Source organism: Chiloscyllium plagiosum, unplaced genomic scaffold (genome assembly GCF_037043375.1).
Source record: "Chiloscyllium plagiosum isolate Xiang-an unplaced genomic scaffold, Cpla_swu_hap1 HiC_scaffold_44, whole genome shotgun sequence".
Lineage (NCBI taxonomy): Eukaryota > Metazoa > Chordata > Chondrichthyes > Orectolobiformes > Hemiscylliidae > Chiloscyllium > Chiloscyllium plagiosum.
The window spans coordinates 48,155,664-48,180,717 of NW_028270182.1; the positions used below are offsets into that span (position 1 = coordinate 48,155,664).

General features: G+C 44.3%; 1 long non-coding RNA gene across 1 annotated transcript; it reads left to right on the forward strand.

The window, feature by feature from the left end:
* Positions 1–905: 905 nt before the first annotated feature.
* On the forward strand, positions 906–23,445 carry LOC148137398 (uncharacterized). The gene is made up of 3 exons (XR_015754368.1): positions 906–1,029; positions 16,029–16,135; positions 23,124–23,445. It is a non-coding gene; the product is annotated as an uncharacterized LOC148137398 (long non-coding RNA).
* Positions 23,446–25,054: the final 1,609 nt, after the last annotated feature.

A 25,054-nucleotide genomic window follows, 5' to 3' on the forward strand; every position in this document is an offset into this window, starting at 1 on the left:
TAACAAAAGTTGCAGCAGGCGTGGTGATTGAGCCTGGGTTGTGTCTGTACTGTGCTCCCTCTCCAGCACTTTCTCGATGTCATGTCTTGTTAGCTGATGTTTGGATCCCTCTTATTACTTTCTGCTCTGTGCACTGGAATGATCTTACCTGGCAGCAGGATTTATTGTAGACTCTCGACCTCCCTGGCTTTGTCTTTCTGGCTGACCAACCATCGTCCCAACCAGCAGTTGGCAAGTCTATTGAGTCAGGAACTCCATGAGTACCTGTAGAAGACACTGAAATAGGCAGAATGGGAAATTAGACTAATGCTTTGAGGGTTACACATATAGAATGGCACTGAGCCCACAGAGATCTGAAAAATCCCAGTCGACATTCCTGACCTGTGCTGCCTCGTCTCTCTGGAGTGGAGAATTAATAATTGCTCTGTCGAGTTACAGTCATTGAGATGATTAGTATGCAAATAGATTGTTCGGTCCAACTTAACCATACTAGCCAGGTATGTAAATTACCAGTCGTTCTGGGAGTTTGAAAATAAGTTTCCTACTCGAGTTGTGTAAACCGACCTGTGAATTATTCACGCAGACCTGTGAATTATTCTCAGCTCGTCCCCTACACTATTGCGAAATCACCCATGTGTTTATCTAAGGAATGTTTAAATCTCCCTCATGTACGTTATCAGATTTACATCTCAACTATTTCTTAGAAATATCACATTGATTCATGGGAGAGGTTTAATGCTCCACTGTGTAGTGAGAATGATCAATCCTGCAAAATAGTTTGCTTTCTGACCAATCCTGAAGCGTTCACTCCCCGAGAATGCTTTGGCCCCGCTCCTCACTCACTCTAGTTAGACGACCGGCCGCTGCTCGGTCCTCCTGTTCCGCCCCTTCCTCCCAATTGCGGAGTTGATTCAGGCGCGACTCAGCAGGCTAAGGGACAAGGGAAGTTAGAGTCGATGCCTTGTGATGTGGTGAAAATATCCCGAATCTTGGATCGAGATGCCTGAGTTCATTTCACAGCTTGTGCAGGTGTGTATAATTACAACTTTATTAAGAAAAAACAAGGGAAGTCAGGAACAGAGTAAAAACAATAGAACATGCAAACAATGTGGTGGGACTCTCAATGCTCTGGTAATTTTAGTCTTTATCATGTGTTTCAGGGCCCCAGGGCATCCCAGTACAGACTGTGCCACTCCTCATTGTGCACAGCCAGATACCACGATTGTGGGGCAAAGTGATGTGATGGGGTACAGATTCTGGATTAGTGGTGCTGGAAGAGCACAGCAGTTCAGGCAGCATCTGAGGTGCAGTATAATCGACGTTTCGGGCAAAAGCCCTTCATCAGGAATAAAGGCAGAGAGCCTGAAGCATGGAGAGATAAGCTAGTGGAGGGTGGGGGTGGGGAGAAAGTAGCATAGAGTACAATAGGGCGAGTGGGGGAGGGGATGAAGGTGATAGGTCGGGGGCGGTCGGAGGATGGAGTGGATAGGTGGAAAAGAAGATAGGCAGGTAGGACAAGTCAGGACAAGTCATGGGGACAGTGCTGAGCTGGACGTTTGGAACTGGGATGAGGTGGGGGAAGGGGAAATGATGAAACTGTTGAAGTCCACATTGATGCCCTGCAGTTGAAGTTTTGCGAGGCAGAAGATGAGGCGTTCATCCTCCAGGCGTCTGGTGGTGAGAGAGAGGCGGTGAAGGAGGCCCAGGACCTCCATGTCCTCAGCAGAGTGGGAGGGAGAGTTGAAATGTTGGGCCACAAGGTTGATTGGTGTGGGTGTCCCAGAGATGTTCCCTAAAGCGCTCTGCTAGGAGGTGTTCAGTCTCCCCAACGTAGAGGAGACCGCATCCGGAGCAACGGATACAATAAATGATATTAGTGGATGTGCAGGTAAAACTTTGATGGATGTGGAAGGCTCCTTTCGGGCCTTGGATAGAGGTGAGGGAGGAGGTGTGGGTGCAGGTTTTGCAATTCCTGCGGTGGCAGGGGAAGGTGCCAGGTTGGGAGGGTGGGTTGTGGGGGACGTGGACCTGACCAGGTAGTCACGGAGGGAACGGTCTTTGCGGAAGGCAGAAAGGGGTGGGGAAGGAAATATATCCCTGGCGGTGGGGTTTGTTTGGAGGTGGCGGAAATGTCGGCGGATGATTTGGTTTATGCGAAGGTTGGTAGGGTGGAAGGTGAGCACCAGGGGCGTTCTGTCCTTGTTACGGTTGGAGGGGTGGGGTCTGAGTGGGAGGTGCAGGATGTGGATGAGATGCGCTGCAGGGCATCTTTAACCACGTGGGAAGGGAAATTGCGGTCTCGAAAGAAGGAGGCCACCTGGTGTATTCTGTGGTGGAACTGATCCGCCTGGGAGCAGATACAGCGGAGGCGGAGGAATTGGGAATACTGGATGGCATTTTTGCAAGAGGTAGGGTGGGAAGAGGTGTAATCCAGGAAGCTGTGGGAACAGTGGGTTTGTAAAAAATGTCAGTGTCAAGTCGGTCGTCATTAATGTAGATGGAGAGGTCAAGAAAGGAGAGGGCGGTGTCAGAGATGGTCCAGGTAAGTTTAAGGTCAGGGTGAAATGTTTATGGTGAAGTTGATGAATTGCTCAACCTCCTCGCGGGAGCACGAGATGGCGCCAATGCAGTCATCAATGTAGCGGAGGAAGAGGTGGGGAGTGGTGCCGGTGTAATGACGGAAGATCGACTGTTCTACATAGCCAACAAAAAGACAGGCATAGCTGGGGCCCATTCATGTGCCCATGGCTACCCCTCTGGTCTGGAGGAAGTGGGAGGATTCGAAGGAGAAATTGTTAAGGGTGAGGACCAGTTCGGCCAAACGAATGAGAATGTCGGTGGAAGAGTACTTTTGGGGACGTCGGGAGAGGAAAAACCGGAGGGCTTGGAGGCCCTGGTCATGGCGGATGGAGGTGTAGAGGGATTGGATATCCATGGTGAAGATGAGGAGTTTCCCCAATCAGGCCGGGAAAACAGAAGTCTTGGAGGAGGTGGAGGGCTTGGGTGGTGTCTCGAACGTATATGGGGAGTTCCCGGACTGGGGGGATAGGACAGTGTCGTGGAAGGTAGAGATGAGTTAACTCGGGCGGGAGCATGCTGAGACAATGGGTCAGCCAGGGTGGTCAGGCTTGTGGATCTTGGGAAGGGGGTAGAACCGGACAGTGCGGGGATCCCGACTGTGAGGTTGGAACCTGTGGGTGGGAGATCCCCTGAGGTGATGAGGTTCTGTATGTTCTGTGAGATGATGGTTTGGTAATGGGGGGTGGGGTCATGGTCGAGGGAGCAGTAGGAAGAGGTGTCTTTCAGTTGGCGTTTGGCTTCAGTGGTGGAGAGGTCAGTGCGCCAGATTACCACTGCGCCCCCTTTATCTGCTGGCTTGATGGTGAGGTTGGGATTGGAGCAGAGGGATTGGAGGGCTGCGCGTTGTGAGGGTGAGAGGTTGGAGTGGGGGAGGGAGGTAGACAGGTTGAGGCGGTTAATGTCCCGGCGGCAGTTAGAAATGAAGAGGTCGAGGACAGGTAATAGGCCAGCGTGGGGTGTCCAGGTGGATGCATTGTGTTGGAGGTGGGCGAAAGGGTCCTCGGAAGGTGGGCAGGAGTCCTGATTGTGAAAGTAAGCTCGGAGACGGAGGCGACGGAAGAATTGTTCGACGTCACGGCGTGTATTAAATTCATTGATATGTGGACGGGGGGGAGAGTATGAAGGTGAGGCCTTTGCTGAGAACTGATCCTCCGTCCTCAGTGAGGGCAAGATCTGGAGGGATGGTGAAAACACGGCAGGGCTGGGAGCTGGGATCTCGTGTGGGTGTGGAGCTGGGAGTGGGGGCGGAGCCTGTAACTGAAGTGGGGGGAATGGAGGTGGAGTCATGAACAGGGTTCCACCCCCATTCCCCCCACGCTGACGTCATCATCCTAGGAAAAATACTGCCATTGTCTACCTTTCTAATCCTCTGATCATCTTGTATGTCTCGATCAAATCCCCTCGAGCCTTATTCTTGCCAATGGGAAGAGTTTCAAGTCTCTGAGCCTTTCCTCACAAGACCTTCTCTCCAGACCAGGCAATGTTCTGGTAAATCTCCTCTGCACCTTTTCCAATGTTTCCAGATCCTTCCGGAAATATGGGCACCAGAACTGAACACAATATTCCAAGTGTGACTGCACCAGCGTTTGGTATAGTTGCAGTATGTATTTCAATTTCGGAACTCAATCCCTCCATGAATGAATCCTAACACACCGTTTGCCTTCTTAACAGCACTATCAACCTGGGTGGCAACTTTCAGGGATCTATGTATATGGACTCAAAGATCCCTCTGCACACCACACTATCAAGAATTTTTCCATTGACCCAGTATTCAGCCTTCCTGTTATTCTTCTCAAAGTGCATCAACTCACATTTAGTTGCATTGAACTCTATATGCCACCCCTCAGCCCAATTCTGCAGTTTATCCAAGTCCCCTTGCAACCTGTAAAATTCTTCCACACTGTCCACTACAACACTGACTTTAGTGTCGTCTGCAAATTTCCTAATCCATTCACCTATACCTGCAGTGGTCCCAAAACAGATCCTGGTGGCACGTGACTAGTAACTGGACTCCAAGCTGAATATTTTCCATCAACCACCACTCGCCGCCTTCTTTCAGAAAGCAAGTTTGTAATCCAAACTGCAAAATCACCCTCAATTCTATGCCTCTGCATTTTCTCCAACAGCCTACCATGTGGAATCTTGTCAAAGACTTTACTTTTGTCCATGTGTACCACGTCAAATGCCCTCCCCTCATCTACAAGCTTGGTGACCTTCTCAAAAAACTCATTGAGGTTTGTGAGACATGACCTGCCCTTGATAAAACCAAGTTGACTATCTGAAATCAAATTGATGTTTGCCAGATGATTATAAATCTTATCTCTTAATCCTTTCCTAAACCTTTCCTACAACAGAAGTAATGTTCACTGGTCTATAATTACCTGGGTCATTGCCCTTCTTGAACAAGGGCACATTTGCAATCTTCCAGTGCTCTGGTACCAATTCTGCAGACAATGACAAATCAAATATCCAAGGCAAAGGCTATGCTACCTTTTCCCTAGCTTCCCAGAAAATCCTCGGATAAATCCCATCCAGCCCAGGGGACTTGTCTATTTTCACTCCTTCCAGCATTGATAACACCTGTTCGTATCGAACCTTGATAATTTCTAGTCTAATATCTCATACCTCTTTCTCCTCCTCTACAATATTCTCCTTTTCCTGAGTGAAAACCGATGAGAAATGTTCATTTAGCAACTCTCTGATCTCCACAGGGTCAACACTCATCTTCCCATTCTGTCTGTGATTGGCCCTATTCCTACCCTAATCATGTTTGTATTCCTCACATACCGATAGAAAGCTTTAGGGTTCTCCTTTATTTTATTTGTTAAAGACTGCTCGTGTCCACTGTTTGTTCTTTTTAACTCTCTCTTTAAATCCTTCTTAGCTGATCTGTAATTCTCCATCGCCTCATTGAACCATCTTGCCTCATCAACACCTAAGTCTCCTTCTTCTTCCTAACAAGAGATGCAGTTTCCGCAGTAAACCAAGGTCCCCTTACCTTATCACTTCCTCCTGCCTGACAGGGACATACCTATCAAGGACACGCAATATCTGTTCCTTAAACCAGCTCCACATTTCCATTCTCTGCATCCCCTGCATTTTGCTACCCCATTCTGTGCATCTAATTCTTGCCTAATAGCATTTTAGTTGCCCTCGCCCCATTAATAACTCTTGACCTGTGGCATGTACTTATTCCTTTCCATCGCTGAACTAAACTTAACTGAATTATGGTCACTCTCTCCAAAGTGCTCACCTACAACTAAATCAAACACCTAGTCTGGTTCATTACCAAGGACCAGATCCAATGTGGCCTTCCCTCTTGTCGGCCCTTCAACATATTGTGTCAGGAAACCCTCCTGTACACATTGGATAAAAACCGATTCATCCAACGTATTAGAGTTATAGCATTTCCAGTCAATTTTGGGGAAGTTAATGTCCCCCATAATGACCACCCTGTTACTTTCACTCCTATCCAGAATAATTTTGCTAATCCTCTCTTCCACCTCCCTGGAACTCTGCGGAGGCCTATAAAAAAAAACTCCAAGCAGTGTGACCTCTCCTCTTCTGTTTCTAACCTCAGCCCACACGACTTCAGGAGACTAGTCCTCATCAAAAGTTCTCTCAGCCACCGTTATACTCTCCTCGACTAATGTGACATGCATGGGCCTATTGCGGTGCTTCAAACTCCATGATACAGCCATACTCTCTGACAGAAAGACTCAGTCTGGAACCTCCCCTGTCCTTAAGACCTTATGCACTGCCTGCGCTCCTCCATTTCCCCTTTGCACGTACCCTTTTCAACCCGCCCCCACCTGCATCACTCCACGAATGGTGCTGTCAAGGGCAGAAGTCTGTGGAATACCCTCCCTAACCTCCTTTTAAGATGTACTTTAAAATCATTCTCTTTAATCAACGTTTTGATCATTCATGAAGCACCTTAGGAGATTTGCCATTGTAAAAGATTCCATACAATGCAAGTAGTTGTTGTTATTGCTGTATATGAGGAGAAACAGATTGATGCATTCAAAATTCTCACAAGAAAGTCACTGACAGGTTAGTGTGCAGGCCACCAAATAATATCACATTGGGATGGGCAATGAACAAAGAAATAACTACTGCCTGTAAAAATGGTACGGCTATTAAATGGGTGATTTTAATCTACATGTAGATTGGTTTGACCAGCTCAGTCAGGATAGCCTTGAGTTTATTAAGTGTATCCATGATAGTTTTCTTGAACAGTATGAAATGGAACTGACAAGGGAGCAATCTATCCAGGATCTGGCCCTGTGCAATGTGACAGGAATAATTAACGACCTCAGAGTTAGGGATCCTCTTGAAAGAAGTGATCACTGTTTGGTTGAATTTAGAATACATATGGAGAGTGTGAAGATAAAATCTAATACCTGGGTCCTGTGCTTCAACATAGGGAACTACAATAGAATGAGGGAGAACCTGGATAAAGTAGACAGGAAACAAAAGTTTTATGGTGGGACAGTTGATGAGCAGTGGAAGATTTTCAAAGGCACTTTACAAAGTGCTCAGCAATGGTATATTCCAGTGAAAAGGAAGGACTGTAAGAAAAGGCATACTCTGCAATGGATATCTAAGGAAAGCAATCAAATTGAAAGAGAAGGCATGCAAAGTGGCCAAAAACAGCCTGAAACTAGTACTGGGAAAACTTTAAAGGTCAACAGAAAGCCACAGCAGAGCTATAAAGAAAAGTAAGATAGAACATGAGAAAAATAAACTAGCACAGACTATATAGACAGATAGGAAAATTTTATATTGAATGAGAAAAGAGTGGCTAAAGTAAATGTTGATCCTTTGGAAAATGAGAAGGAACATTTAATTATGGGATATCACAGTGGAGGAAACTAATATATTGCCAATAATTAGCAAAGAGACAAAGATAGGTGAGGATTTGGAAACTATCATTATTACGGAACAGCTAGTGTTGGACTAGAACATAGAACATAGAACATAGAAGAATACAGCGCAGTACAGGCCCTTGGGCCCTCGATGTTGCGCCGATCCAAGCCCACCTAAACTACACTAACCCACTATCCTCCATATACCTATCCAATGCCCTCTTAAATGCCCATAAAGAGGGAGAGTCCACCACTGTTACTGGCAGGGCATTCCATGAACTAACGACTCGCTTAGTGAAGAACCTACCCCTAACATCAGTCCTATATCTACTCCCCCTTAATTTAAAGCTATGCCCCCTTGTAATACCCGACTCAATACGCGGGAAAAGGTTCATACTGTCGACCCTATCTAACCCCCTAATCATCTTGTACACCTCAATCAAGTCACCCCTAAACCTTCTTTTCTCTAGTGAAAACAGCCCCAAGTGCCTCAGTCTTTCCTCATACGATTTTCCTTCCATACCAGGCAACATCCTGGTAAACCTCCTCTGCACCCGTTCCAATGCCTCCACATCCTTCCTATAGTATGGCGACCAAAACTGCACACAATATTCCAGATGCGGCCGTACCAGAGTCTTATACAACTGCATCATGACCTCAGGACTCCGGAACTCAATTCCTCTACCAATAAAAGCCAGTACGCCATATGCCTTCCTCACCGCACTATTTACCTGGGTGGCAACTTTCAGAGATCTGTGTACATGGACACCAAGATCCCTCTGCTCATCCACACTACCAAGTATCCGACCATTAGCCCAGTACCCCATCTTTTTGTTATTCTTCCCAAAGTGAATCACCTCGCACTTAGCTACATTGAATTCCATCTGCCACCTTTCTGCCCAGCTCTGCAGCTTCTCTATATCCTGCTGTAACCTGCCACATGCTTCCTCACTGTCAACAACTCCTCCGACTTTCGTGTCATCCGCAAACTTGCTCACCCAACCTTCTAACCCCTCTTCCAGGTCATTTATAAAAATGACAAACAGCAATGGTCCCAAAACAGATCCTTGCGGAACACCGCTAGTGACGGCACTCCATGAAGAAACTTTGCCATCAACTACTACCCTCTGTCTTCTTCCATCCAGCCAATTCCTAATCCAAACCTCCAACTCACCCTCAATGCCATATCTCCGTATTTTCTGCAGTAGCCTACCATGGGGAACCTTATCAAACGCCTTACTAAAATCCATATATACCACATCTACCGCTTTCCCCTCATCAACCTCCTTCGTCACCTTTTCAAAGAATTCAATAAGGTTTGTGAGGCACGACTTGCCCTTCACAAAACCATGCTGACTATCCTTGATCACATTATTCCTATCTAGATGTGCATAAATCCTATCCCTTACAATTCTCTCTAAGACTTTGCCCACAACAGAAGTGAGACTCACCGGCCTATAGTTACTAGGGCTATCCCTTCTCCCCTTTTTGAACAAGGGAACCACATTTGCTATCCTCCAGTCTTCTGGGACTACTCCTGTAGACAAAGAGGACATAAAAATCAAGGCCAATGGCTCTGCAATCTCCTCCCTTGCTTCCCAGAGAATCCTAGGATAAATGCCATCAGGCCCAGGGGACTTATCTATTTTCACCTTTTCCAGGATTTCCAACACCTCTTCTCTACATACCTCAAAGCCATCCATTCTACTTATTTGTGCCTCAGTATTCACATCGACAACAATGCCCTGTTCCTGAGTGAATACTGAAGAAAAGTATTCATTCAGTGTCTCCCCAATCTCTTCCGCCTCCACACGCAACTTCCCCCTACTATCCTTGACTGGACCTATTCCTACCCTAGTCATTCTTTTATTCCTAACATACCTATAGAAAGCCTTAGGGTTTTCCCTAATCCTATCTACTAAGGACCTTTCATGTCCCCTCCTTGCTGCTTTTAGCTCTCTCTTCAGGTCCTTCCTGGCTACCCTATAACTCTCAATCGCCCCAATTGAACCTTCACGTCTCATCTTGAGATAGGCCGCCCTCTTCCATTTAACAAGGGATTCCAATTCCTTATTAAACCACGGCTCCCTCGCACGACCCTTTCCTACCTGCCTGACCGGTACATAATTATCAAGGACACTCAATAGTTGCCCCTTGAACAAGTTCCACATATCATTTACACTCTTGCCTTGGAGTCTACTTTTCCAAGCCACACATCCTAAGTCATGCCTCACCGCATCATAATTTCCCTTACCCCAGCTATAATTCTTGCCCTGTAGTACACACTTATCCCTCTCCATCATGAGTGTAAAAATCAACGAATTATGGTCACTATCCCCAAAGTGCTCACCTACCTCTAATTCTAACACCTGGCCTGGTTCGTTACCCAGAACCAAATCCAGTATGGCCTCACCTCTTGTTGGCCTGTCTACATATTGTGTCAGGAAACTCTCCTGCACACATTGAACAAACACTGACCCATCTAACGAACTTGAGCTATAGCTTTCCCAATCAATATCAGGAAAGTTAAAGTCCCCCATAACAACCACCCTATTACTGTCACTCATCTCCTGAATCACCTTCCCAATCCTTTCTTCAATGATTCTAGGACTATTAGGAGGCCTGTAAAAGACTCGTAACAGGGTGACCTCGCCTTTCCTATTCCTAACCTCAGCCCAAACTACCTCAGATGGCAAGTCCTCATCCATCGTCCTTTCCACCGCTGTAATACTATCTTTGATAAGCAATGCCACACCTCCCCCTCTTTTACCCCCACCTCTAAACCTACTAAAACATTTAAATCCCGGAACCTGCAACAGCCAATCCTGTCCCTGTTCTAGCCATGTCTCCGTAATAGCCACAACATCGAAGTCCCAGGTACCAACCAACGCTGCAAGTTCACCTACCTTATTTCGTATACTTCTTGCATTGAAGTATACACACTTCAAGCCACTTCCCTGTTTACAGGCACCCTCCTTGGAAATTGATGCCATGTTCCTCACCTCCCTACACTCCAGGCCCTGCACCCTGAAGCTACAATCTGGGTTCCCATGCCCCTGCCGAGTTAGTTTAAACCCCCCCCAAGAGCACTAGCAAACCTCCCCCCAAGGATACTGGTTCCCCTCAGGTTCAGGTGTAGACCATCCTGTTTATAGAGGTCCCACCGTCCCCAGAAAGAACCCCAGTTATCCAAAAACTGGAACCCCTCCCTCCTGCACCATCCCTGAAGCCACGCATTTAATTGTTCTCTCTCCCTATTCCTCGAATCTCTATCACGTGGCACGGGTAACAAACCAGAGACAACAACTCTGTTTGTTCTAACTCCAAGCTTCCAACCTAGCTCCCTGAAAGCCTGTCTAACATCCTCAGCACTCCTCCTACCTATGTCGTTGGTGCCAATGTGGACCACGACTTCGGGTTGCTCCCCCTCCCCCTCCAGGACCCGGAAAACACGATCAGAGACATCACGTACCCTTGCACCTGGGAGGCAACATACCAAACGTGAGTCTCTCTCGTTCCCACAAAACCGCCTATCTGTGCCACGAACTATCGAGTCCCCAATTACTACTGCTCTGCTCTTCACCCTTCCCTTCTGAGTAACGGGGACAGGCTCCGTGCCAGAGACCTGAGCCCCGTTACTTACCCCTGGTAAGTCATCCCCCCCACAAGTATCCAAAACGGTATACTTGTTCTTGAGGGGAATGGCCGCAGGAGGTCCCTGCACTGGCTGCTTCCTCCCAGTCCCCCTCACTGTAACCCATCTATCTGCCATCTTTGGAGTTACTACTTCCCTATAACTCTGATCTATGACCCCCTCTGCCTCCCGAATGATCCGAAGTTCATCCAACTCCAGCTCCAGTTCCCTAACACGGTCTTGGAGGAGCTGGAGATGGGTGCACTTCCTGCAAGTGTAATCGGCAGGGACGTCGATGGCATCCCTCACCTCATACATGTTGCAGGAGGAACATTGCACTGCCTTCACTGCCATCCCTCTAAAGCTAACTGTTTAAACAAAAACTGTGTCTAAATAATACAAGCAAAATTCAGCACTTACCTGCTTGCCACAACAGATGTTATTATTAGGTTAGAGGAGGAGGGCGGGTGGGAGGCACTACCCGTGTAGTGCCTCGGGTTCCTCTCCTTCACGCTTTTAAAGGGGGAAAAAACTAACCCAGCTAAGCTTACACTAACTGCTTCCGGGTCTCGGCTGCCCCTCTGCTTGCCGTCACTTCCTCTGCTGCTCCCGCTCTTTCTGTGAAGGAGAGAGAAAACAAAACACCGATGCCCGCTACAGGTAAGTAATTTTGAAAAAAACTCTTACCTTAGCTGTAGTCTCCCGGGTTCACCTCAACTCGGCCGCTGCTCCCACTAAAATGACCGTTGGTGGTGAAACAGTGAGTATTTATACTCACAGTTCTCCTTCCCGGCTGCCCCTCTGCTTGCCGTCACTTCCTCTGCTGCTCCCGCTCTTTCTGTGAAGGAGAGAGAAAACAAAACACCGATGCCCGCTACAGGTAAGTAATTTTGAAAAAAACTCTTACCTTAGCTGTAGTCTCCCGGGTTCACCTCAACTCGGCCGCTGCTCCCACTAAAATGACCGTTGGTGGTGAAACAGTGAGTATTTATACTCACAGTTCTCCTTCCCGGCTGCCCCTCTGCTTGCCGTCACTTCCTCTGCTGCTCCCGCTCTTTCTGTGAAGGAGAGAGAAAACAAAACACCGATGCCCGCTACAGGTAAGTAATTTTGAAAAAAACTCTTACCTTAGCTGTAGTCTCCCGGGTTCACCTCAACTCGGCCGCTGCTCCCACTAAAATGACCGTTGGTGGTGAAACAGTGAGTATTTATACTCACAGTTCTCCTTCCCGGCTGCCCCTCTGCTTGCCGTCACTTCCTCTGCTGCTCCCGCTCTTTCTGTGAAGGAGAGAGAAAACAAAACACCGATGCCCGCTACAGGTAAGTAATTTTGAAAAAAACTCTTACCTTAGCTGTAGTCTCCCGGGTTCACCTCAACTCGGCCGCTGCTCCCACTCAAAATAGACTGTTGGAGTTAATTGAGCTAATGACAGAAAAGTCTTCTGACCCTGATGGAATGCATCCCAGGGTACTAAAGGAGATGCCAGGAGAAATAACAAATGCACTGGCAGTAATTTTCCAAAATTTACTGGACTCTGTGGCAGTCCCAGCAGATTGGAAAGCAGCGAAAGTGATGCCACGTTTTTAAAAAGGAGGTGGACAAAAGGTGGGGAATTATACACAAGTTAGCTTATTCTCTGTAGTGGGAAAGATGCTTGGGTCTATTATCAAGGAAGAAATAGCAGGGAATCTTAATAGAAATTGTCCCATTGGACAGACAGAGCATGGGTTCATGGAGGGCAGGTCATGCTTCACAAATCTTTTGGAATTCTAGGAAGACATTTCGAGCAAGGTGGACAACGGGGACCCAGTGGATGCGGTGTACCCGGATTTCCAAAAGGACTTCAACAAGGTGCTGTCTAAGAGGTTGTTGCATAATTTAAAGGTGCATGGCGTTAGGAGTAGAGTATTAGCATGGATAGAAGATTGGTTAACTAACAGGAAGCAAAGTGTGGGGATAAATGAGTACTATTCTGGCTGGCAATCAATGACAAATAGTGTGCTTCAGGGATCAGTGTTGGGACTGCGATTATTTAGAATTGATACAGATGATTTGGAGTTGGCGATCACATGTAGGGTGTCAAAGTTTGCATATGACACTAAGATAAGTAGCAGAACAAAGTGTGCGGAGGACTGTGCAACTTTGCAGAGGAACATAAATACATTGAGTGAGTGGGCAATGGTCTGGCATTTGGAATAGAATGTTCCTAAATGTAAAGTCCTACTGTTTGGTTGGAGTAACATTAAAAAAGAGATTATTACTTGAATTTTAAAAAGTTGCATCATTTGCTATGCAGGGGTCACCTGAGTAACCTTCTGCATGAAGGTTGGTCACCAGGTACAACAATCAATTCATAAAGCAAATGGAATTTTGGCCTTCATTGCTGAAGGGATTGTGCGCAAAAGCAGAGGTTATGTTCCAGCTGTATTGGGTGCTGGTGAGGCCACACCTGGAGTACAGCATGCAGTTTCTGTCTCCTTGCTTGCTCAAGGATGTACCGGCACGAGAGGGGGTGCAGGGGAGGTTAACTAGGTTGATCCGGAGTTGAGGGGATTGGCTTAACAGAGACTGAGTAGATTGGGATTATATTCATGGGAAATCAGAAGAATGGGAAACATATAAAATAATGAATGGAATGGATAAAACAGAAGTAGAGAGAATGTTTCCACTGGCAGATGAAGCCAGGACAAGAGGGCATCACCTCAAGATTAGAGCAGCAAATTTAGGACTGAATTGAGAAGGAACTTCTTGACCTCTATGGAATTCATTGCCCAGGGAAGTAGTTGATCCTAGTTCAGTAAACGTTTTTAAAGCTAAGGTAGCTTTTTTTAAAAAGAAATAACTAATTAATTCAAGGATATGGTGAGAACGTTGGTAAATGGTTCTGCGTCCACGAAATGATCAGCCATGATCTTAATAAATGGCAGAGCAAGCTCAAAGGGCAGGACGGCCTTCTCCTGTTCCTAGTTCTTTTGTTGTTATATTTTGCATTCCTCCCGCACTCTTGACTTTCAGGTGCTGGTGTTGGATTAGGATGGACAAAATTAAAATTCACAGAACACCAGGTTATAGTCCAACAGGTTTATTTGGAAGCACTCACTTTGCAGCTTCTTCATCAGGTGGTTGTGTGATTTTTAACTTTGTATCTCACTCTTGTAACTGATAAACAGCAACAAAAGCCACGAAGCAGTGCGCATGCTCCAGGCAACAATGGGCCCTTGGTGGTTGATGTCAGCAGAAGAGCAATGGAAAGGCAGGGGCAGAGCTGGAGGAGCTGGCGGGGCATTTGGTCCTCCGACCAATCAGAGTAAATGAGGGACGGGACTAGACTATACCACGTGATCATCCTCACAGTGGGCGCGGATGTGCAGGACGTGTGGATGGAGATCTGTTGCTAAGGAAAGAAATAAACAACAGGAAGTTGGACGGAAATAGTGTTGGTATGGGCTGAGAGGTTTTACAAACATTTGGTGTACATCGGAAAATACAAATTTGAAACTTATAGTCCCATTTTTGCAGTAAACTGGAAAATGACCTCATCATGTGCTCGCCGCCATCTTTATTCAGGGCAACGATTCACTGGACACGTGCTCGGCTGCCAGCTTTGTCGGGGGCAAAGTTCAGAGGTATGTATGTGCAACCCTCCCTGGTAGAGAGTCATAGGGCAGGATTTACACAGAGCACATTCAAACCCAGAGAAATGAATGGTGTTTGTTTCTGGATTTGTTTCTTCATCCATTTCATTGATTTGGATGTGAATAGAACTGGTACGGTTCGTAAGTTTGCAGATGACACCAAAATTGGAGGTATTGTGGACAGTGATAAAGGTTGTCTCAGAATACAATGGGATATTGATCAGATGGGCCAATGGGCTGCGGAGTGGCAGATAGGGTTTAATTTAGATAAATGTGAGGTGCTGCATTTTAGAAAATCAAATCAGAGCAGGTCTCACACAATGACTTTTAAGGTCTTCAAGAGCCTTGCTGAACAAAGAGACCTTGGAATGCAGGTTCATAGTTCCTTGAAAGTAGAGTCACAGGTAGATAGGATAGTGAAGAAGTTGTTCAATATGCTTCCCTTTATTGGTCAGAACATTGAGTAGAGGAGCTGGACAGAACAATGGTTAGGCCACTTTTGGAATACTGTTTGCAATTCTGGTGTCCCTCCTATCAGAAGGAGTCACTGAAACATGGAAGGTTTGAGAATAGATATTCAAGGATGTTGCCAGATTTGAAGGATTTGAGTTGCAGGGAGAGGCATAATAAGGTGGGTCCATTTTCCCTGGAGTGCCATAGGCTGAGGTGTGATGTTATAGAGGTTTATAAAATCTTGAGTGACATGGATAGTGTAAATAGACACGGTGTTTACCTTAGGTTGGAGGAGCCCAGAACTAGAGGATATAGGTTTAAGGTGAGAAGGGAAAATTCAAAAGGGGCCTAAAGGGCAACTAAAATAGTAATATTCAAAATGCATTTGAATAAGAAGGGTTCAGCGCAAAGTCAGACAAGTGCTGGCAAATGGGAATAGATCAGATTCGAATATCTGGTTGGCATCGACGGTTGGACTGAAGAGTCTGATTCGGTGCTTGTAATCTGAGTCATAAAAGTGAACACTGTTCTGATTCACCTCTGGTCTCCTTGATGTCCATTTCTTCATTATCTAGCTTCCCCAGTCTCTCGTGTGTATTTTTGCTCTGTTTAGTATGTTACTATTACATTCACAGACTCTTTTGTAAATGAATTGTCGACTGCTGCCCGGCCCGTGACCATTTGCTGCTCATTATCAGGTTATGTTTTCCACAATATCTTTGACAGTCAAGAATTCGTTTTTCCAATAAGCGAGTGGACTTCCCTTCTATTTCTGACAGTCAAATTCTGCACCATTTTCTTTCCCTATAATTCATATTGCAATCCCTGAAACATCATGTGTATTTCTCCTTCCACAGATACCAGTGATCATTGCCATAGCCCTGTTGCCTGTGTAGAGGGTGATGTTTGACTTCCTTGTACAGTTGCAGTTTGAATGGTGAAGGCGCTCCCACAACGTGGTTGGGTAGGAGACATTACAGATTATTCATTCAGCAATAGTGAAATGTAGAAGATATCTGTACAAATCAACATGTTTTTAATTTCTCAAAAATATTGAGAACTTTTGACATAAGGCCACAGCTGGAGAATATTATGTCCGGTGACCAAAACCATTGCCAAATAAGCAATTTTTCAGGAATGTCTTAAAGGAAGAAAGCAGAACTTAGAGGGTGGGAATTCCAGACCATGTTAAATATAGATATAGATATAGAAGAATACAGCGCAGTACAGGCCCTTGGGCCCTCGATGTTGCGCCGATCCAAGCCCACCTAAACTATACTAACCCACTATCCTCCATATACCTATCCAATGCCCTCTTAAATGCCCATAAAGAGGGAGAGTCCACCACTGTTACTGGCAGGGCATTCCATGAACTAACGACTCGCTGAGTGAAGAACCTACCCCTAACATCAGTCCGATATCTACCCCCCCTTAATTTAAAGCTATGCCCCCTTGTAATACCCGACTCAATACGCGGGAAAAGGTTCATACTGTCGACCCTATCTAACCCCCTAATCATCTTGTACACCTCAATCAAGTCACCCCTAAACCTTCTTTTCTCTAGTGAAAACAGCCCCAAGTGCCTCAGTCTTTCCTCATACGATTTTCCTTCCATACCAGGCAACATCCTGGTAAACCTCCTCTGCACCCGTTCCAATGCCTCCACATCCTTCCTATAGTATGGCGACCAAAACTGCACACAATATTCCAGATGCGGCCGTACCAGAGTCTTATACAACTGCATCATGACCTCAGGACTCCGGAACTCAATTCCTCTACCAATAAAAGCCAGTACGCCACATGCCTTCCTCACCGCACTATTTACCTGGGTGGCAACTTTCAGAGATCTGTGTACATGGACACCAAGATCCCTCTGCTCATCCACACTACCAAGTATCCGACCATTAGCCCAGTACCCCATCTTTTTGTTATTCTTCCCAAAGTGAATCACCTCGCACTTAGCTACATTGAATTCCATCTGCCACCTTTCTGCCCAGCTCTGCAGCTTCTCTATATCCTGCTGTAACCTGCCACATGCTTCCTCACTGTCAACAACTCCTCAGACTTTCGTATTATCCGCAAACTTGCTCACCCAACCTTCTAACCCCTCTTCCAGGTCATTTATAAAAATGACAAACAGCAATGGTCCCAAAACAGATCCTTGCGGAACACCGCTAGTGACGGCACTCCATGAAGAAACTTTGCCATCAACTACTACCCTCTGTCTTCTTCCATCCAGCCAATTTCTAATCCAAACCTCCAACTCACCCTCAATGCCATATCTCCGTATTTTCTGCAGTAGCCTACCATGGGGAACCTTATCAAACGCCTTACTAAAATCCATATATACCACATCTACCGCTTTCCCCTCATCAACCTCCTTCGTCACCTTTTCAAAGAATTCAATAAGGTTTGTGAGGCACGACTTGCCCTTCACAAAACCATGCTGACTATCCTTGATCACATTATTCCTATCCAGATGTGCATAAATCCTATCCCTTACAATTCTCTCTAAGACTTTGCCCACAACAGAAGTGAGACTCACCGGCCTATAGTTACTAGGGCTATCCCTACTCCCCTTTTTGAACAAGGGAACCACATTTGCTATCCTCCAGTCTTCTGGGACTACTCCTGTAGACAAAGAGGACATAAAAATCAAGGCCAATGGCTCTGCAATCTCCTCCCTTGCTTCCCAGAGAATCCTAGGATAAATGCCATCAGGCCCAGGGGACTTATCTATTTTCACCTTTTCCAGGATTTCCAACACCTCTTCTCTACATACCTCAAAGAATTTGTTGCCTTGGAATCTATAGAAACAGTCACACAGCTGAACTCAAAAATAAACACATCATTGGGAGTCTAAACTAAAATGAGTTATTGAGATATGAAAGGGTGTGTGGTGCAGGAAGATAGGAATGATTACAGCCCGGAATTAAGTCAAGGGTGTGAAAGTAAATTGTTGTTGCTTATAAATGGGAGCCTTTTGATGGATCAGCAAGTTCTGGTACAAGTGAGCACTTGGGCGGTACAGTTTTCAATATTCTGGATATTATATGGAGGGTGATTGTGGGATGCTGGCCAGGAGTGGGTTTACATAATGAAATCTTTAGTTAACAAAAGGAATGAAGGAGAGTTTCAGTAAATGAGCTGAGACTGTGGTGAGGTTAGGTGATATCAGTGAAGTCGAAATAGTGGTCTTGGAGTGGGACTGGGCTGTCACCCTCAGCTCTGGGATTCAGCTGTTTGTCAGTTTGTGAATAAAGTCTGTAACAAGCTCAGGAGCTGATTGGCCCTGGAAGAACCCAAACTTGGCGACACTGAGCAGGTTATTATGAGCATGTGCTTGACAGCACAGTTGATGACAACTTCTATCACTTCACTGCTGAGCGAGTGTGGCCTGATGGAGGGAAATTGGCTGGGTTGGATGTGTCCTGCGTTTTTGTGTTGAACAACACTGGGAAACATTTCCCAATGTCGGTAGGTGCCAGTGCTAGAGCAGCACTTGTCTTGGTGTGTAGCAAGTTCTGTAGCACAGCCATCAGTATTATTGCCACAATTCTGGCAGGGCCCATAGCCTTTACACTACCTGTCCATTTCCTGATCTGATTTGAAATGAGTTTTCAACCAATTCGATTCACATCTGTGATGTCATGGATAAATGGAGAAGGCTTATCCACTTGGCACTGCTGGCTGAAAATTGCTGAAATGTTGTCCTCTTATCTGTTGAATGAATGTGTGACGCCCCTCCATCAGTAAGGGTGGGGATATCTGTGATGCTTCCTGCAATGAGTTATTTAATTGTCCATCACCATTCCTGACTAAGTGTGGCAGAGCTCAGATCTGATCCATTGGTTGTTGGATCACATAGTTCTATTTGGTGTTGCTTGCACTGTAGCTTCACCAGGTTGGCACCACATTTTTAGGTATGCCTGGTATTGCTCCTGGCATGGGGAGAAAGTGAGGTCTGCAGATGCTGGAGATCAGAGATGGAAATGTGTTGCTGGAAAAGCGCAGCAGGTCAGGCAGCATCTAGGGAACAGGAGAATCGACGTTTCGGGCATTAGCCCTTCTTCAGGAATCAGGATTCCTGAAGAAGGGCTATTGCCCGAAACGTCGATTCTCCTGTTCCCGAGATGCTGCCTGACCTGCTGCGCTTTTCCAGCAACACATTTCCATCATTGCTCCTGGCATGCCCTGTGGAACTCTCCATTGAAACAGGATTGATCCCCTGGCTTGATGTTAATGGTTGAGTGGGGGATATACCAGGCCATGAGATTTCAGATTGGGCTGGAGTACAGTTCTGCTGCTGTTGTTGGCCCACAGTGAGGCGGACGTTGCAGGGTCAAGAGGACTGATTGTGTTGTTGTATTTTCCAGTACATTGGAAGATGTAATGTGGTCCATCCAGTTTCATTCCTTTGTTGAGACTGTGCAGTGATTAATACAATGAGTGATTTGGTGGGCCACTGTCAGGAATGCAACTTTTTAAAAAAGGCTTTGTGATTTACACATGAAAGAAATGAAACTATCATGGTATTCGAACAGATGAAACACTGAACAGACAACCAAGGTATTTTTCAATGGATAATTTCAGTAATATCACACTATAAATTTTTGCTATAAATTCTGTGCCTTAGAATTGTGCCCTCCACAATCATCTGATGAAGGAGCAGCGCTTTAACAGCTAGTGTGTTTCCAATAAAACCTGTCGGACTATAACCTGGTGTTGTATGATTCTTTACTTAGAATATTACAGCAATACTAACAGGGCTGCATGTAAACAGGCTCAGTCCAGTAAATCAATACATTCAGAAGGATTTCCTCCAAGTTTTATGACACACTATTAGTCAAAACCGTCAACCTCAACCTGCAATGATGCTCTTAACAAAAACTTCAGGCTGACACAAAGCTCCCTACCCCACTGCAATGTGGTAACCCGGCCTGGCCCAGGAATTGGAACTGGGACATTTGTGGACTGTGATCTCAAAGGAATAAAGCAAACACAATTCTGACAGATTAGTCCTCAACGATGAGTAGCCAGTTTGAGACAAGGCAGGTGGTATGCCTTCTTGCACTTAGCTTAATCGTATTTCTTATTTACAGTAGTGTTTTGCAAAGTATAAAGAACCAGTGTGTTTTCCGTGGTTGGGGAGTTTTATCCTCGTTGATCACAGTTGCTGCCTCTCGCTCCCCAAGTCAAATCTATAACAAAACAATAAACTGCAGGTGCTGGAGATCTGAACCCCAGAAACAAAGTGCTGGAGAAACTCAGCAGTTCTGAGGGCATCGGTGAAGAGAAAAAAATGTTATATTTCAAGTTCACTGACTCTTCGTCTGAACGGACAAATTTTCACTGGACTTGGAACTTACAATGTTTTATTCCCCTCAGAGATGCTGCTGGACCTGCGGTTCTCCAGCACTGTGCTTTCTATAGTGAACTTTATTTACAAAACAGATCGGAAAAATACTAATCTCCAAAAGTGAAAGGTTCATTGCAATCATGAGCATAGTTTCCACACTTGAATTACACAAGCACGCCTCAGTTCAAAAACAATTTTTAACTCAAAGTAACATTCCATCTCAAAATTAGCCAAATTATACCAGTAATAAAGCTCATCCACCCAATGAGGCACTTCAGCACAACATCCTGCAGTGTTGCACACAGCCACTTTTACCAAAGAATGATCACATGTCACAAAAGTGAAGGCCAAGTGCATGTCTCTTTAAAGGAGCTGAAGTCAAATTCAATTATTGAAAGGATTTTTATTAAACCTGATTCAACATTTAAATCTCAGAGCATAATCTTTGCTTTTTTAAACAAAGTTTGTGGGAAACATCCCACATCTTGCTAAAGGTTCAGTTCAGTCTGATACATAGAGCCAAAGATCAAGCAAACATCACACTTTCCATTCACTTCTACAAAGGGCTGACATCACATTTCTTCAGGAATTAAAAATATATATAAATTGTTTGTAAAATCAATTGTCACGTTAAAGAACTGATCAATAAATGTTATTGTATACAACAAGAGTGAAGTCTGTGACAGCAGATTTATCTTTGGAAGGCAGTATGTGCGCTTTCTAAATTCTGGGAGTAGTTTGGGAGACTGGTGAGAGTGAGCATACCTGGAATGCACTGTTTAGATTTGGGAATCCGTGGGAGACAATCTGTGGTTTCAATATTACTTGGCTTGCGCTGTTGATGTACAGTGAGCAATTCATAAAGTTATTTATGTATTGTTTTTGACTACCTGAATGGTATTCAAATCTGCCAGGTTGCCTTCAATAACGTAAATGCATCTATTGTAAATATTTGGAATATTCCAGAATTGCCCAGTGCTTTGCAAATTCAGAGGAGACAAAAAAAATCACATTGAGTAATTTGAAATTAAGAATCCAAGAGGACTTGAATACATCAGTGATTAATTCAAATATTTAAATGGAGTGCTCACATTTAAAATACCTCTTATCCATAGGAATGGATGGACTGACAAAACCGGGACCAACTTCCGAGCTGGGGAGTGTGAAATGTGTTTTGATAATGTTACCTGCATTGAGCAACAATAATTTGGCAAGCTCGTAAATATAAAAAAAAAAATACTCACTTCATTTCTGCTCTCGTCAGGTCCCAAGCTCTATGAAAAAATAACAATGTTCAGGTTTATTGCATACACTCTGAAACACGTGTTTCTTCTACAGATCCTGCAAATTTCCCCAATGAGCACAGTCCATCCAAATGATGTTGCTAACTTTGGCCAACTCATTTCCTTCCTAGCCTCTATAACCTGAAGAGTGACCAGAAGCAATTACTCCACATATGTGGGAACATTACCAATGAGGATGTTTTCCTTCAGAATTGACTTCCATATGTTCAGTGCCCAGAACAGATAAGAAGTTTGTTACCTTTTAAAGTGCAATGATTCAGTGGGAGTAAAACACTTAAGCAAGAGAAGTTAACAATCAAGCTGCCTTAATTTTAAAAATGAACACGTCTTAATAGTTCACTAGATCCTAACGAAATATTTTGTGCGAAACAAATCACATGATACATAGTTATTCAGATAACAAAACGTTGGTCATTGTTTCATTACCTTTTCCTCTGGAGTCTTCAATGTAAGTTTGATATACCTCGATCATTATTTCAGGTGTATTCTCTGCAAAAAATCCTCCTTTTCCTCCCCGAAGTATTCAGCTTCTTTAATAATTGAGATTATGAAGTCGCAACACGCAATGAAACCCTTCAGTCCAACTTGCCCATGCTGACCAGATATCCTAAATTAATCTAGTTCCATTTGCCAGCATTTGTTCCATATCCCTCTAAACCCTTTCTACTAGTTATCCGTTTATTTTATTTTACCAGCACTTGAAATGCTGACATTTTTTTCTCCAAACATTGGTAAAGGAAATCATTAATTCATTCATCCAAGTTAATTTTGTAATCTTTCACAAAGAAACAAGTGAGAATAATAAATGGCAGAGTGCAAATCAAAATAATGCAGCTGCATGATATCTGAAAATACTCTAAAGGTCAGGCAGTATTAATCTTTCTGGTCAATGACCTTGTTCTCGCTAAGTACAACATACAGGCAAAGCAGAAGGAAAGTAGAATTTGGAAGGATGTATAGTGATCCAATTGGCACTGCCCCATGGCACAGCTTTATGTAACCTAACAATAGTTGAATGGCATTACATGCAGTTTGAAAAGAACAACAAATCAACAGGAGGCATGGGGAAGGTGGGTGCAAAAATGTCTTTCAGCGATCTGCATAATACAGGGTTACTAAATTACTGATAATACACGAGTTTGTCAGTGTGGTTTCAATTACTGACAGTAATTTGGTAACGTCTTAGCCTTCACGTAGTTAAGGTAAATGTGAGATATCTGAATTTCATGAATTGGTTTCTGTTGCACTTTGATCAACAAAAAATATTTTTGGTTTAATCTACTCAAAAGGAGAACGTTAGAACTGCAGAAGCTGGACATCAGAGTCGAAATGTGTGGTGCTGGAAAAGCACAGCAAGTCAGGCAGCATCCGAGAAGCAGAAGAGCCGATGTTTCGAGCATAAGCCCTTCATCAGGAATCACAGGCTTCAGAAAAATAACTGGCATAGACTTATGCCAATACACATGTCGAAGGGTCAGAGCATGTTACTATCAGATGAGAGACTAATCTCAGATTTGGTACCACTCAGTGCAACATTTCTACATCTTTACACATGTACCTAAAAGAAAAGTTGTCTAAAATTACAAGCTCGAAAATAATTATAGGATTAAACCTGCAAATAAAGTTCTTGAACAAGAATGGCAAAGTGAAGTCCCATCAGTATTGCCTTGGTCAGTGTCAAGGTAAGCATTTAAGAGCAGAGTTGCCACTTTGGTGTAATCTTCAATCTGGCCAAATTGCAGCAAAAATCTGTTAAATTTTATCTCAAATTATTGAATGCAAAATCCTCCTTGCACAATAATTATGCAACATTTTGGAATGTTAATTTTTAATTATATTATCTTCAAAGTTACTCACAAATAAGAGTGGTCACTTAATTAAGCTGTCTGCTTAACACAGTAGGAAAAGGAATTAATGGTAAAAGACATTGTAACCCAAATTCAGAGTCACTAATTCATTGATGTTGCATGGGTCGAGCATTTACAAGTAATCGATTTTTAAAAAAATACAGCAACATTCACAAACTATATTGGAGTACAATCAAGTTTCCTACCGAATAGTGACAGGATTGGACAGCGTCCGCATGGGTTTAAGAGAGGGGTATCGTAATTAGCCAATCTACTGAAAGTTCGAGGATATAACTAGTAGCGTTTATAAGGGGAAACCAGTGGGTATTACTTCGACTTCAGAAGGCTTTTGGTAATGTCCCACAGAGGAAATTAGCATATAACATGTGCGATTGAGGGTAGTGTATTTGCATGGACAGCGAGCTGGTTGACAGACAGGAAACAAAGAGCTGAAACAAACAGGTAATTATCTGAGTGGCAGCCAGTGACCAGTGAGGTACTACAGATATCAGTGGTTCAAACTCAATTATTCACAATATATATGGATGATTTAGATGAGGGATCTATTAAAGTTTCTAAGTTTGTGGGTGACACAAACCTGGGTGGAAGGGTGAACTGTGTGGAGAATGGATTGTAAGGACGATGCAGAGATGCTTCCGTGTGATTTGGATAAGTTGAGCGATTGGGAAATTGCACGGCAGATGAAGTATAATTTGGATAAATGTCAGATTTTAGGTTGCAAAAAAAAAAGGGAATGATCTGAATAGAATGGGAAAGGGGGAGGTGCAACTAAGGTGTCTTTGTCCACCAGTCACTTAGAGCAAGCATGCAGGTGCAGCAGGCAGTGCAGGCAAATGGTATGTTGGCCTTCATAGTGGGGTAGGCCAGAACCAGTGGTCATAGTCTAATCCTATATCCTTTAGACTATTCAGAAGTGAGATGAGGAGACATTTCTTCATCCAGATAGTGGTGAACTAACGAAATTGCCTGCCACAGAATGCAGTTCAGGACAAAACATTGAATATTTTTAAGGGTTAAATATAGTTCTTAAGGCTAAATAGTTCAAATAGTCTGCGGAGAAAGTGGGAACAAGGTTTGCATTTGGATGATCGGCCATGATTATATTGAATGACAGAGCAGGCTCAAGTGGCTCACTACTACTCTTGCTTTTTATGTTTCAAACAGGAAAAGAAAGTCAAATATTTCTAAAACATGTCAATTGATTATCTGGATCACAAAAGAAAATCTTAACTATTTTTAACGTCCTCTTTAAAGATTTACATAAACACAATTATTACAAAGTTCCAGTGGTATTTAATTCATCCTAGGAGAGGGTGCTAGTTTCTTTTAGTTTTCCAATATTACAACATTCA